The sequence below is a fragment of the Passer domesticus genome, chromosome 1, assembly GCF_036417665.1.
Source record: "Passer domesticus isolate bPasDom1 chromosome 1, bPasDom1.hap1, whole genome shotgun sequence".
Classification (NCBI taxonomy): Eukaryota; Metazoa; Chordata; class Aves; order Passeriformes; family Passeridae; genus Passer; species Passer domesticus.
In genome coordinates this window covers 151,760,838-151,775,982 of record NC_087474.1, presented here as the reverse complement: position 1 = coordinate 151,775,982, position 15,145 = coordinate 151,760,838, and the positions used below count along the sequence as shown (strand labels likewise).

The window sequence follows — 15,145 nt, the reverse complement described above, 5'->3', positions numbered from 1 at the left end:
CCTGGGTTGCACCCTAACCTGGACACCTGGCAGACACTCTCTCTGCCAGGTGTCTGCCCAGTCTTACCCTGCCCAGAGGGGTTGTGAGTTTCATGCTTCTTGCTGGCCATGCCTCCCTAACTATGGTTTTGTTTTATGCTCCACGTCATGCCAGCCTGAAGCATGAGCCCTGCCCTTCACCTCATGGGCATGGTCAGGCATGCATAGCCCAGCCTCTTACTGGGAGCAGCAACCTCTCATGAAAGAGGAAAAAAAGAAACTGCTACCAGGAAAGGCAAAACTGGCTGCATGCAAAGGTCTCACCTAACAGAAACACCAGTCATGGCTTGAGCCATGAGCCTGAGAGACAAACAGAGCCTCACAGATACCTTACTCCAGGGCCAGCAGCCAAAGAGTTAACTGTGGTAGCAATAACAAGGCAAATGACTGAGATGTCTAACTTTTTGGCTTGCCACCTTTGAACTCACCATCCCACTCACTGCTTCCCTGCTAGGATCCATACCAAGATGAACATGATAAGAAGGATGTGTTTATCAGTCACGCCAACATTTTCATGTCTGGCATGTGGCAGGGAGGCAAGGCAGCAAGTAGGCTGGCAGTGAGCTGGAGCAGTGCCACGGGCATGTGTCTGGGGAAGTGTCGGGGCCACCAAGTGCTGTCACACACCCCTGGGATGGCTCCCACCAGTTTGAAATTGTCTCCATCATGGAAGCCACACCTGAAATACCTTTCCAAAATTGCTTCTGATAAGCAGTGATTCCTACCCTGAGGAATTGGAGGCATGTCGAACCCCAAACTCCTCCCTTTCATGGCCCCAGTCACTGGCTTGCTGTAAATGAGGGCAATACAGACACCTCCATTGCTATTAAATACAATGAGATGTCTGAGACAATGGGAACTTACTCGGTGCAGCAGTCTTTGAGGTACTTGGGATGATGCCCAGCTGTGTTTTACTTGGCCCATCCACAGGCTTCCAGGAGACCCTGCGTCACTGCTCCCTGTCCCAGCAACATGCCAGGGCAGCCATACAAGCTGGGGAGGAAAACAGGAACATTAGCAGCAGGGCAGGCAGCAACCAAGCAGCCACCATGGAGCCACCTGGAAATTGGAAAACAGGCAGAGTAGGCACCTATTTTTATGAAAAAAATGATCTGCAATTAGATATTAACTGATTCAGACCATGCACAGGAAGACAACACAGGCTTGAAAACAGGAATGAAGCACAACTTCACAAAGGCAGGAAACTGATGTATACTTACATTTATACCAATTTCCCATATAAAAATATCCAGTAATTCACCATCCATGCTCCCTCTGCTGAATACATTGGCTGGAAGGAACCAAACATGTCAGAGAACTGACATGGTAAACTGAGCTGGTAAGTTTTCAATGCATTTTGTGAAAACAGCTGAGCAGAGAAGAAATCCCAAAGCTGCCAGCCCATCTTGGGGTGAGTTCATGAGCTATCAGAGATCAGAGGCTCTGTTTGGGGACCAGCTGTGGTCCCAGGCCTGCGAGTACAGGGAAGGCACAGACAGTCCCTGGATATGTGAAATGGTGGTGGGAAGGTGTCTGGCCAGGTGTCTCTGCAGCCAATTGACTCAAGAGGAAGATGTCAAAGATGGCCTTCCATGTCAAAGAAGCTCTCAATGCTGGTCTCTGCAAACCACTCTCTTGTGCTTGGCAAAACATGGAAAACACAGACATACCCAAAGAAACTGAAGTTTGGTTAAAAAAGCATTAGAATTTCCTCCTTACACTGACCTACATCCCCAGTGAGCATCAGTTTTCATCCACTGGTTTCTCATCTCCTGAAAACTTCCAGTATCTCAAAAGTTTTCCCATGCTTTGTAAAATCAGGAGTTTGCAGCACAAACACAAGCAGAGAGAAATGTGGGATGGCCAGAATGCTCAGTGCTCAGGCAGGGCTCACAGAGGTGGCCAGCACAGAGCTGGTCACGAGCAGCAGGAATGCCCTTGGGTAGCCTGAGGAGGGGGCAGCCCCTGCCTCCTCCCTTCCCTGAACAAAAGGAGCTGTAGCTGCTCAACCACCTGGGTTTCCAGTAGAATTGTGAGGCAAGTTGCTATGGATCTGGGGCTGTCCTAAAACAGAGAGTGATTTGGGAATGGCTTAATGCCCATGGGTGTGGACACCCAAAATTCAGCTCTTTGGTACATCCAAACATTTTAGAGTCTTCACTCCTAATTTTCCTGAGCTCTTTTGAGTGACCATTCACCACCTGCTAACAAGTTATGCTTGGTTTTTATTGAAATCCCATCCTGATATACACAAACCACACAAAAAAAGGACATCACCTCAGAAGGACCAAGTGTGGATAGACAGGTATGACACTGAGCATGACAAACAATGCAGTCCTGACTGTAAAGAGAATGTAGTGGGCAATGCAGCCATGTTTGTGTCCCCCAGCTGGTTCGAGGTTCAACCATAGAACCCAAAGTATAAAGGAGATGCAAAATAATGAAGACAAATGGTGTGCTGGTGTTGGAATGGTAAGAAATGTTGGGGAATCCTCTTACTCAAGCAAATCTTCCTGTGTCCTGTCATAGGAAATTATTTCAAATATTTCACCTATGATAAAAGGGAGGTATTCTAATTGAGGGTTAAAAATGGGAATTCCTATGGCTGAAAGAAGGAACATCCATCACAAGGAGATGCCACCTGCACATTGAGAGAAATAACTTTCACAAGAGCTGAGACTACTCAGAAAGTGCTGTATTCTAAAGCTTTTCTTGGACTTGGGATGTTTTCTTCTTAACTTAGCAGACCCAGAGGTCCTTATCAGTGCTGGAAGTTCAGATGACTTGGCAATCTTCCTGAACATTTTCTTTAAAATGAATAAACCTGACAAGCACAATATGAGTTACAAACTGCCTTGACTTCCAGGAATAAGAGGATGGTTCAAAGAATGCAAGCCTGGAGCCCGATGGAAAAAGAGCCTATCTTAGAGCAGAGCCTTCCCATCCCCACCCGCATTTTCTCAGTCAATTTTCTACCCCCTGCACTTTCGTTACCAGGCAGTTGGGATGTCTCCGTGCAGCAAGACTCATTCCAACTGGCAGCTCTGGATCAAAGAGCAGTGGAAGCATTAATCAGTGTGCCTAATCATTTCCAATCGCAAGAAACTTTTCTCTGTGACCTGGCATATAAACACCAAGTCATTTCACTCACTGGTTGACGCACCAGAAACCAAACAATGCTTATCATGCCTAATTCATCTTACTCCTGCGGGTTATAGATGGATCAGCCTGCAATCGTCCTGCAGCAGTGGCAAACTTTAGGTGCTTTACTTAATCAAACTGATTAGCAACCTGTCTGTAATGCCTTTTATCTGTTGGTGGCAAAGTAGTTTACCAGCATTAAGTGCACCTAATTTTGCGATAGCAAAGCAGGACATGGTGACATATTTAAAAGCACCTCCAGTGATGTGGGGGAGCTCTTGTTTTAAGGGGGTGGGGAGGTTCAAGGCAGCAAGTTTTGCTGATGCATGAAAACCACTTTGAAAATTAAATGAGCGAATGGCGGAGTCAGGGAGGGAGCCCAGGAATTTTGATTGCCAGATATCTGTGCTGCCCACAGTACCATATGGTTTGTTGCAAAAGGAAAGGAATAATCAAACCGGACATCTGTGCCTAGAGCCTTATCTATTTGGGCACCATCCTCTGGACAGCCACACTCTGAGCACAAACAAAGAGTAATGAGATCTCCTCTACCCTTGGCGGATCCGCAGGGGGACGTGGTGCCTCCTGCACTGGTTCAGGTTAATATGTGTGTGATCGCCACCTGTTTGGGAGTTTGCTCCCATGGTAACACTGATTTCTTACTTAATGCCAAGAGCAGAACAACAGCCCTGTCACTGTTGCAAGGAAAGCTGACAAAAAGCTGAGGTTGTTTTAGCTTTCCTCAGCTTTTGCTCCGGTGCCCCTGACTTGGGGGGAAAAAAAAGCAGAAATAATTATGCCAAAGGTCAGCGTGTTCCAGGGCAGTTTGTTCCCGCTTTGAAGGAAAGAGATGTGAGGGGTGGCAGAGAAACCTGCTGCTACACCTGACAGGCTCTCATGGATAAGAGCTGGTGATGGAGCACTGCAGAAGCCATTTGCAAACTTGCATGACCTGCCTTGAACCTTGTCCAAAACTATTCCATTATTTTCTTCAGTGCATGGTGCCAGAGGCAATCCAGCTCCCTTTCTCCTCTCTCCTGGACACCAAACAGTATTTCTTTGCCCTGAGAGAAGATGCCTTCAGGGAGAAGTGTGAGAAGGTGAAGAAGGATGGGAAGAAATGCACGAGCACATGGAGACTTCCCTCCTACATCGATGCAAGCCCATCTGCTGTGGTGGAAAGTTAAATGAAGGATTTCCTGGTGGAAAGGCTGCCAACTCGAAGCTTGGGAGAGCTGGTTTTCAACACCTGCTCAGCCACAAGCTTGCTGCCTGGCCTTGCACAAGTCACTCAAGACCCACACGTATAATGGTACTGACATATCTGGCTCCTGGAAGGAAGTCCTTGACACCAAGCTGGTTGGCTGCAGAGGATTAGGCATCTATGAATAAATTTGGCATGAGGCAACACATCCAACAATGGCTGCCAACCAGGGCAAGAGGAGGTGCCACAAGTCAGCAGACCTCCCAGGTCTCTGCTGTTTGAATTGCACATCTCTGCAGGAGCCTGCTGGTGGGAGGGCAGCAAGGGGCTGCTTCACCCTCTGTTGATCCAGCACCTGCAGTGGCTTAGCACATTATCACTCCTTGCTCTCATCGCCCCACCCCAGATTTCTGCAACCATTCACAGACCCCAAACTGTGCTACATCCCTTTGATTCCCAGTCCCAATCTGCTAAACATGACTGGACATGCAGGGGACAGGCAGGAAATCTGGAAGCAGTAGTACTTCCATGAGCTTCAGGGAGCAATGCCAGGGCTGGTCCCTGGGTAACTCCTCTCTCTGCAGATGGCTGGGGACAGGGATTTTGTACCTCTGCTTGTCACCTGGTGGTCAGGCACCAGGCAAAGGCAGGCTTTGGATATGGAGTTGTGCACAAACTCTAGGAAGCTCTCAAGAAGCCAAGCAGAGCCATATCTCCCTCCAGTTATGAGCAGAGAGTGCTATTTCTTTGTTGACCAGGCTGAGACAGTGCTAAATTTTGGTAGTAACTCATACTCTGGGGCTACAAGGTCCCAGGCAGGCAGGAGAGAGCTCACCTGAGCTCACCTGAGACTGGGCACCCCCAGCAGCATCACTCCAAACACTGAGGAGATATATCAGCATCCCACGTTTCTTGGATTTGCTATCTTTTCTGCAGCTGCTTGGCCAGCCTGTTTCCTATCATCAAAATGGGAATAAGGACAGAAGACAGAGGTGAAGCCTTAGTCTCACAGTGAGAAAAGCAGACAGGCAGAGACTGGATATTTCCACATATCAATCATTCAGAAACAATTCTTTTTCACAGATAACCAGCTCATCTTTCCTAGGCGCTGGCTGAGGATAACAGTGAGGAAAGGCTCAGGAGATGCAACACCAAGATCACCCTTCCCTACACCTGACAAGTGCCAGAAAAAAATCATGTACTTACGGAAGAAAAAGCACTGCTGCTTCTGCCAAAAGGCCAAAGCTGGGAATGCTGAAGTTATCACACAGTGAACTGTTTTGATAGTGATTCAGAAATGCCACTGAGCTCTCCTGAACCAAACACAAACCACACAGCCCAGATCCATCAAGGTCAATGCAGCAGCACTAATTTCCTAAGGTAAATCAAATGTGCTTCTCCAGGAAGAGAGTAACTGTGGAGTTGACTTTTCCAAACCCAGAGGAAGCTGCTGTCATGCCTTCCCTGCAAAGGCAGACCTGTTGTGGAGAAGAGCAGCTTAGTAAATCTTGGATAAATCATAGCCAAAGGTCCATCCTCCCACAAGCAAGGAGAGAAGTGAATGAGCTCAGTGGGCCCTTGGAATATTGCAACCAAGCTCCCTGCTGCTAACTGAAGATGTACCCTCCCTCGGGGTGAGGCTTTTGTGCTCAGCCTTGGCACTATGGCAGGCTCCAGAGCTCAGGGACCAGAGCAAGCAGCCTCTTGCACTCACCTGCACTGATGTGCTCTACACAAGAACAAAGTGCTTGGTGCAGGGTAGTGACTGTGAGATGCACACTGCTGACACCTGAAAGGGAGCCAAGGAAAATGGGGAAGGAGCACAGGGGGCTCCTTTTTCCTTATCCCCTTCCAGTCACTGGAAATGTGTTATTGGTGACACAAAAATGTTGTAGGATACACTAAAACAGCCCAGTCTAGGCAGACAGTCAGAGCAGGATTGCTGCTGTTCTCTCCTGTCCTGACCTGCTGCATTTTTGAAGTTCACGTGATTGTCCTTCCTATTCTGTATTAATCTGCTAATGTGATTTGAAAGTCGGTCAAATTAAACAATTGCCATTTTGCTGAAGCTTAAAAGGAAAAAATAGGAGATAACTAAAACCCAATGTCGGGCCTCTCCTCATCCTCGCTTTTCTTTTGACATTAACTTTTTTATGAGAAACCATTTAACTTGTGGAGTAAATATGTTAATTACAAAACAAACCCAAAAACAAAACCAACAAAAAAGCCCAACACTGAAGGAACAAAAGGGAAAAATCACAGCTGAGTCCCATGAAATACATCTCATTCATTCAAGACTTAGAATAAAATTCAGGCAAAAAAGTTTATTCCACAACCCCCACCATTCTCACATTTTCTGTAAAAATTCACACTTTTCACATGGTTCAGATATATAATAGATGTGAGGTTTATAATTGCATCATCACTTCTTCAGCTAAAAACCAAACATGAAACCTTCTGCCATCCATTAGTGAATTAATGTCAAATGGGTGAAAGAGGTTTGTACTTAGTTATTCAGACAGCCAAAAGGAAAAAAAAAACCAACAAGAAAAAACACCAGAAAATCAATGTGGTTTGCGTCCAGGGAGGAGGTAGTTTTCCCTCACTATTCTGGACAGCCATTCAAAGAGCCAGAGCCTTGCATCCTCCCTGGGTCCAGCAAGGGCTGCAGCAGCAGGACAGGTACACACAGGAAGGGGAAAGCTTGGTGCTTGTCTGGCAGCTCAGCAGCCTTTCTGAGGAGCACATGGGAATCATCTTCTCAGCAACATCTACCTGGAAAGGGGATATGAATTATAGTTTGCTACTAATAATCCACTGCTATCATCCTCTCAAAGCCCAGAAGTTTTGGGTAAAACAAACTGCAGTTTATTTACTCAGATGCCCTAATTCGAAGCCATGGTAAAGTGGTAACATCTCTGGGAAGCTTAGAGATGGGAGGCTGGGCTCATGATGAGCCATCATGGGAGGCCATCCTGACAGCAAACTGGTAAAAGAGTCATGCTGCTCCTTGCCAGTGGCAAGAACCCTCCCTCCATCCCTGCAAAGCAGTCGACCCTAGGACAGCTACATGTTAGAACTCAGCCCTGAGGATGAGCTCACAGCTGCTTCCCAACATGGCATGGCTGGAAAGACTGGGATGGAATGACCTAGAGTGCAGGGAAAGAACTGGGAAAACATTCAATCAGATTGAAAACAAACCTCTGCCAACACCTCCCTCCTTTCTGAGTACCTCACAAAGAGAAATGCTGCAGAAGGTGTGTTTGCTCCTAATAACAAAATACCCCAGCTTTTTCTTATTAAAGACTTACCACTGACTGCTGTCCCCTGTACTTGTCTTTTTTCATACTGCTGTCCTTTCATTCTTCTGCAGGCAGGCAGAGGAGTGCCCAGTGCTGCACTGCTGGGGCTCAGCAAGTGGGTCAGGTTTGGTATAGGACCTCCAGGGACTGCTCAGCTGCAGAGAACTTATTAAATTTTCCATATTATTTTCATCTCAGGTGGTGTCAGACGGCTCTTTGTTAGGTTCTTTATTCCACTAACTCCTCATCATGCACACAGGCAGTGAGAAGAGCATTCACCTCACGCAGTTTCAGACACCCAAAGCACAGGAGTCCACATCTCAGCCAGATTTCAGGTCTCCAACATAGCTGCTGCAGGGCAACAAACATTGCCAGAGGGAAAGCCAGATATCTTAGACACCTGTCTTGAGATGAGATGGTTCCAAAGCGTTTTGTCCTGACAGTTTACACTATGCCCAGTGTTGTGGCAGAACTTCCCTACCCCAGGGAGGGGTGGAAGGTGCTTCCCTTCTTTGAGGGAAGAAGGTGCTGGGGAGTACCAGAGTTCTGAGCATTAAGGCAGAAATACCCAAAAAATCCATCCTGCCTTCACTACAATGCATATCAGTCCCTTTCACCCAAGACCTCTTCATAGTAAGCCCAATATTTTAAACTAAACCTGCAATACTAGAGAGACATTTCCTCTAAAATCTGGAAAAGGATATAGAAATTCTAAGGGCTCCTCCTTACCCCAAACCTGCTGATCAAAACTTTCTTCCTGTAGATGTGGCAGTCAAGTCAGCTCCTTACCAGCCCTCATCCCAGCTAACCAAATTGCACTCCTCTCACCTGGAGTCAAAGCAAACCCAAGTCATCTGTGGCTTTCCAAGAATTCTTCCTGGCACTTCCCCTCCTTTCTTCAAGTACAGACAGCAGGCAGCGTGTCCCTCTTTAAACGGACAAAGTCACTGCTCCTACTTGCTCTCCAGAGTTGCAGGGTTCCTTTCTGTCTCACAGCTCCATCATGAGCTCACTCACATGATCACACATGAGGATCCCATGGACTCTCTCCCTGACACTGCTCCCCAGATGGGTTCATACACACCTCAGACAGAACCTGAATTCTTTGCTCCCAACTACACATGTTCTACTACCGTAAATGAGTGTGGGTTGTTTTTCCCCCCCCCCACTGTCCTATTTAATCAGATACCAGCCTACAAGGGCTGATTATATCCTTACTACTAAAGAGTGCAAGCAGATATTCCCAGACACTGCCTTGCTGCAGGATCCCATGGCACACAATTCCCATGGGCTATGCTGCAGTGCTGAGTCGGTCCTCAAGTGTTTGTTAAATCAGGGCTGGCATAAGGCACCATCCATTCCTGTGGTCACAGGAGGCCCATAATAACCAAGGTAGACTTGCTTTGGCCACCCATACTGAAATTTAAATAACAAGCCCAATTTCATCCTCCTTCTGGAACAATTCGAAAGCAACACAGCATGATGAAAGGAGAAGAGAACAGATGGGTTTTGTTGTCTGCATGCTACCATGGCAAACTTTTAATGGAAACTCAACCCCCTCCAAGAACACCCTGACTATGTGATTCATAAATTCTAAGAGCCGAGAGAAACCAGCAAAATTATTTTGTCTGTCCGCCTGCCTAATAAAGACCACAGAATTTCATACAGTGATTTCTGCCCAAAGCCCAGCAATTTGTGGTTCAAACAGAGTATCTCAAGCAGCCCACTGTCCAGCTTTGATGTGAGGATGTCCAATGAGGCGCTAACCACTTCCCATGCTGTCAAAATCTGGCTCTTCTACAGGTTTCTTGCATCTCTTCACCACTGCAAAACTTTTTTAGCCTTCCCAAAGACATTAATACTTTTAAGCACTTTTACCATCTCTTATCAAAAATCTCAAACCACCAAAAAGAAGGAAAACAGAGATTCAAAGACACAAAACACTAAGCAAATACACAGAAACAGAAGAAAAACAGAGAATCTCTATGTACGCTTCTGCTGTGATTAAATGGATGAAATCTGTATTAAAATGCAAGGTCCACTCATTTGTCCACTCCAGATAACACAGTGGAAAAATTCTCTGGTACAAAACAAAACCAAAAAATTCCAAATGTACACCTGTGTGACTTGTAGGGAAAGCACATTTGTTTGGTTACAAAAGTAGTTTTTCCTGCCACTTATAAAGTTTACCACAGTTTCACAGCAATAAATATTTCCACAGCAGAAACCTTAAGTGGACAGAACAAAATCCACTTCAAAACCAACTCCTGAAAGATCGGCCTAGTAAAAAGGCAGCTCACTGCTGAACATTCCCTTCTGACTTTTTGTCTCCAAAATTATGTGGTTGGTAGCACTGATGGGTGAACAAAAAATATTTTTTTCCCAAACCCAAAATGGCAGCAGTCCAGAAGGCTGGAAGACCAAATTTGTCCAAGACGAAAAGTTTGTATGTTGAGCACAGAATTAACACAAGCACTTCTTCCTTGTATCTTGTAAGTGGCAACCCTGGTGATTAAGTTCCTCCACCGACAGGCCCAAAACAGCCCAGGGAACAGCCCTGAGACTCCCCTGTGACATCAGCCTGTGCTGGAGGATGGGAGGGGGCTTCAGGAACCATCTCCTAAATCCACTCCAGTTCCTGTTCACCATTCCTGTAACCACATTCACATTTAATAAAACCAGGCCAGAAGGTTCATTCCAACAGTGTCTCTTCTATTGCCACTTTCAAAGAGATGCTTTCTCACCCTCTGTCTGCATTTGTGCCCCAGTCAAACTTGGGCTTGGAAAACAAATTCTCAGGATGGATATCTATGGTCCCATGCTTCAGACTCTGCTGCGATGAACCTGGCTCCATTTTCTGCTCCCCCACAGAAGGATTGGTGTCACCTGCAGAACAGGTAAAGGTGCAGCTCCAGCTCATGAAGGTGCTGAGCTGGCTGTGGGCAGTGTGCTGCTAATAAAGGTACTGAGTGTCTGTGTAGGGTGTCTCAGGGAGGCTCAGGCACACATTTAATGGCACTTAATTGTTACAGCCATACCTTCTGTGAGGTGATAGCAGGAACACCTCTGGCTGGGGCTTTCCCAGCTGTGCATGAGGTCCTGCTACTACACCAGACACAGGACTATGGCAACAGGAGCAGTATCCATGTGGAAAAGAGCGGGACATGTAGGCTTATGAATTAGACACTCATCTAACAGGGCAGGTGTACACAAACCATCTAATGTACTATTGCATGTTAAACTTCAGACTGTTTCAAGGCAGAGCAAAGGTGCTCTTCTTTAAGATGACAGGCACCACAACATTGTGCATTGAAATTCTTACATCAATTAAAACTCTGTGTTAATGTGTACGGGTGCAATCTAAGCCTGCACAACCTCTGTGAAACAAAAGTGCACCTGAAGCAGGAACAGCTGGGCCCCATTTCTGTACACACAGACCGGCAGCAATCATCACTAAAGATGCTGTACGGCCACATAACTGCACTGATTGAAAGAATTCAGAATTAACAGTGGTTCAGCTGAAAAGGCATTGCTTCTGAAAAAGCCAAAAGCCAAAGCACTGTTTTTTGAGGTCCTGGGTAACCAACAGTTAAAGCTCTTCTTTCAAATTATCCACCCTGAAGTGATCATAGCAGGTAAAAGTAGTAATCCTCACAGAGCAACAGTGCAGAAGATAGAGTGAAACCCCACAGCCAGTTTAAGTATAAGCCTCACAGTTTCCATTACTGCTACTGTAATGATTTTGCAACTCTTATTTATTTTTCACCATTTCAGCTGCTAGTTTGTGGTAAATATTTGGGGGCAAAAAAAAAAAAATAAAAAGAACCTAAAACCCCAGAGACTGCCCATCCTTGACAGGAACAGTCCTGGCATGCCTGGAATGTGTAAAACCACAAAAGAGCCATTTCTGTTCATATTACTCCTTATGAAATCCCCTTTTAAAGAAGTCTCAGCACTGGAGCTTTAGGCACTCAGCAGAGCCCCTATAGGATTGCCTTTTACTTTGAAATGTGACTTATCAGCCAAAGCCCAGGCGGGTTTGGGTATCTGACTGTTGTGCCCTTTGCTTTGAACTCCAGAACCGTTACGTGCACGGCTGCCAAACTGGTCAAGCCATTTTCCTCCCCTCCTTTGTTCCCAGGTTCAGGATAGATAAAAGCTGCACCAGGCTGCTGCCTCACCAATGCTAATTTGACTGTTAATTTTACATTTAAGGGGAAAAAAAATAATAAAACCCAACACCACACACAGTGATTATCACTGTTACCCACACAAAGGCCAGAACAACCACAGCATGATTCAACAGGACCTGGGCTGCAGTGGCTATCTCTGGACACGCACGAGAATGTTCTTTGGCAATACCGTTCTGCAGCTCTGACACATCCTTTTCTCTTTCTGAGTCTTTTTTTCACCCTCACAGACTGTTGTAACATCAGCAGGGTGGCAGCCTGGTGAGAGCAAGGCTTTGATCAGCCCCATCCACTTATAGGGACACCTGTAGGGCACGGGCTGAGCAGATGCCCATGGAAGTTGTGGATGCCCAACCTCTGGAAGTGTTCAAGGCCAGGTTGGAAGGGGCCCTGAACAACCTGGTCTGATAGAAGGTTCAACTAGATGATCTTTGCAGTCCCTTCCGACCCAAACCATTCTGTGATTCTGTGTGAGCTTGCTTTGCTGGAGCAATGAGGTGATCAACTCTTGTTACAGCATTAGTGCAGTGCTACCCACACCATCTCTCGAGGTGCCTCAGGTCAAATCCTGCTCCTGTTTAAGTTACTAGGTAAATTTTTTGCTGTCTTCTTTTTTTCATTTTTATCTTTTTTTTTTTTTTTATATATTTATTTTATTCCTGAGATTTCTGTGATCACCTTTCCAGTAGATCATCACTACAGGCACATGGCAATCTGTAGTGTGAGGCTCATGTCTGGCTTGAACTTAAGAAAGCACCAGATCAATGGAAGATCAAGCTGAAACACAGAGACTGTTAACCCCAACTTCCAGCACTTACTGCCTTTCATTTGTGCAGACTGACATGGAGCCCTGCAAAATGCAAGCACTGAAGTTCATAAGCAAGAGGTCTGGCAGGACAAACATTAAAGACTGTAAGAAAGCACAGGCAAAGAAGTATCTGGTACAGAACTGAAAAAACAAAAGATAAATGATAAGCAGGAATTCCCCAGTGGGCTGAGTTTATCAGTGTGATTGCTTTCAGGACTTTTTTCTTGTTGTACCACCTTGATTTGCATACAAAGCATCTCTAACAGGAAATAGCATCTGTCCTGGAAAAAAATAAAACAAACAAGAAGGATAAGGATTTTTGCTGCCAAGAGTAAAATGTCTTTTGGCACTATGTGACATGCCAGAAAGCCCCTCTCCTCACAAAAGCAGTGGCATATTGCAGCTCTTCTTCACTCCTTGCTCTGCGTCCCATCCCAGGGGCAGCAGTGCATAATGCAGCTCCTCAGGAGAGCTTCCATACTTAGAAAATCTGAAATTGAAAGAAAAAACAAGCAGGTGAGTTGATTTGCATTCCAGATTCACAATTAACATTGCACTAAATTAGTTTGTAGGAAGTGGAAGAGCAAAAAGGAAAACCGCCAACTTGAAAATGCAAATCTTCACCCCACTACAATCACAAGCCACAGCCAGGATTCCTACAGGCTAGGAAGGCACCAGTAAGAACCCATTTTTCACTACTTTTTCAATGTGGTCACTTCATGAACTTGACAGTGGCTTGTAATATGTGGTTTCAATCCTATACCATATATAGCCAGTTTCATTTCCTGAAAAGAACATGAACGGAAAAGCAGAAAACCTTTAAAATTATTGTAAAGGTCTTTCTGTCTTTTCTTTCTCCTTTTTGTCTTTTATTGCTGCCTTCCCACACTAAAAAAAGACATTTATTAAATTAGTACAACTTTAAAAAATGGATCTTTTCCCAAGGCTCTTGGATCATCAAGAATATAGGTTGCTGCTTTGAAACTCACACACCAACTTGGCAGCACAGCACGGAATCACAGCATTTTGTTTGAGTATGGTACACATACATGGATACACACTATTCCTCTGCACATGGCTCCAGGGGTCGTGGTTCAAGCCCAGCAGTGAGCACAGTGAGGTATCTTCCACAGCCCCGTGCACTGGTATTGCAGGACCTCAGCTGTCCATGGCCACCAGCAGTCACAGCCCCACGGGAAGCAGAGCCGCGAGTAAAATCTGGCTTTCCAGATGAGTAAGTGAGACAGTGGTAGTTATAACACTAAACCTCTCTGCTTTTTTTCTGCAGAACTCAGGTCATTGCCTCATCTGTCTGGGCTCTGTGTCTCTCGCTATGGGAGCCCACACCATTAGCAGGGAGAAGAAGATTTTGCCACCCCAGGGCTCCTCTGTGCTTCTCTTCTGTCCTGGCTGTGGATAAACACTGAGGCTTTCCAAGCACAGTTACAGGGGTCCTATTTAACCATCATCTAGGCACAGCCCCATGTCCCAGCAGCTCTGTTGCTCCTCAAGGGCTGGGACAGTCGTTGGGAACACAGGCCAACTGGACCTTAGGAAAGAAACTGCAGCAAAGACCAACAGCATGCTGGGCTGCAGGAGCAGAAACAGCCAGGAAATCTCAGACCCCATCCTGCATCTTATTTTGGTATGAGAAACACCAGAACAAACTAGAGCAAGTGCAGTGGAGGAGCAGTGGTGACTTGCCTAAAGAGAAGAGGCTGTGGGAGCTGGGCTTGTTCAGCCAGGGCAAGGGATGGCTTTGAGGATGCAGCAGCAGCCCCAGCACCTGCAGGGAGGTCACTGGGAACACAGCCAACTTCACCAAAAGCAGGAGTTGACCAAACAAAGTGATGAACAGCCCAGTCTGATCTCACAGCTGACCCACCCAAGATCCCTTTAAGCCTGTATTATCCTGCTGGCCATCTTCAAACTGCCACCAGTGCAAAGGCTTTGGAGGAAAGGGTGGATGATATCCCCAAGTGAAAGAGTTAAAGAAATGACCACATCCAAGACCATGAAGTCCCAGAAGGCACCACTGAGCACTGTGCCCATGTTCCTCTCAGGACACAACAAACCCCAGTCCTGCATGCAGTCCCACAGCAGCCCACATGCAGTTGTTCATCTCAGCTGGGGTGCCAGTGACCAAGGAACCTTTGTCCATGTCCCATCTGCAGCACACACATGTCCATCCTTCTTCCCTGCTTATGTGCATAAATACACACACATAGTTACAGAAAAAGCAGGATTCCCTAAGGCCCATGTCTAGGTAAATCACAAAAGGGCTCTCCATATACTGCCCAAGGCTGCAGCCTCTACTCCACAGGATGGAGATGCCTCAAGAAGCCTTCCCTCTGCCCCACAAACTGCCCAGCTCTGGTGCAGGATGACCCAGCTACACTGTCAAGAGTATGGCCACATCATCCTCTCCATCCCTTGTGTCAAAAAGGGTGTTGGAAAAATG

The 15,145-nt window shown here is 46.2% G+C and overlaps 1 long non-coding RNA gene across 11 annotated transcripts in view; it reads right to left on the bottom strand.

Annotated features, from left to right (window-relative positions):
- The window catches only part of LOC135285073 (uncharacterized), a 148,000-nt gene that overhangs the window by 11,283 nt on the left and 121,572 nt on the right, over positions 1 to 15,145 (bottom strand). For 6 of the 11 annotated variants that reach the window (XR_010350104.1, XR_010350087.1, XR_010350100.1 and 3 more), the window contains one exon: positions 904 to 13,174. This is a non-coding gene — a long non-coding RNA (uncharacterized LOC135285073). The remainder of the gene's footprint in view (positions 1 to 903; positions 13,175 to 15,145) is intronic. The other 5 variants (XR_010350096.1, XR_010350089.1, XR_010350106.1 and 2 more) reach the window with 5 other exon arrangements.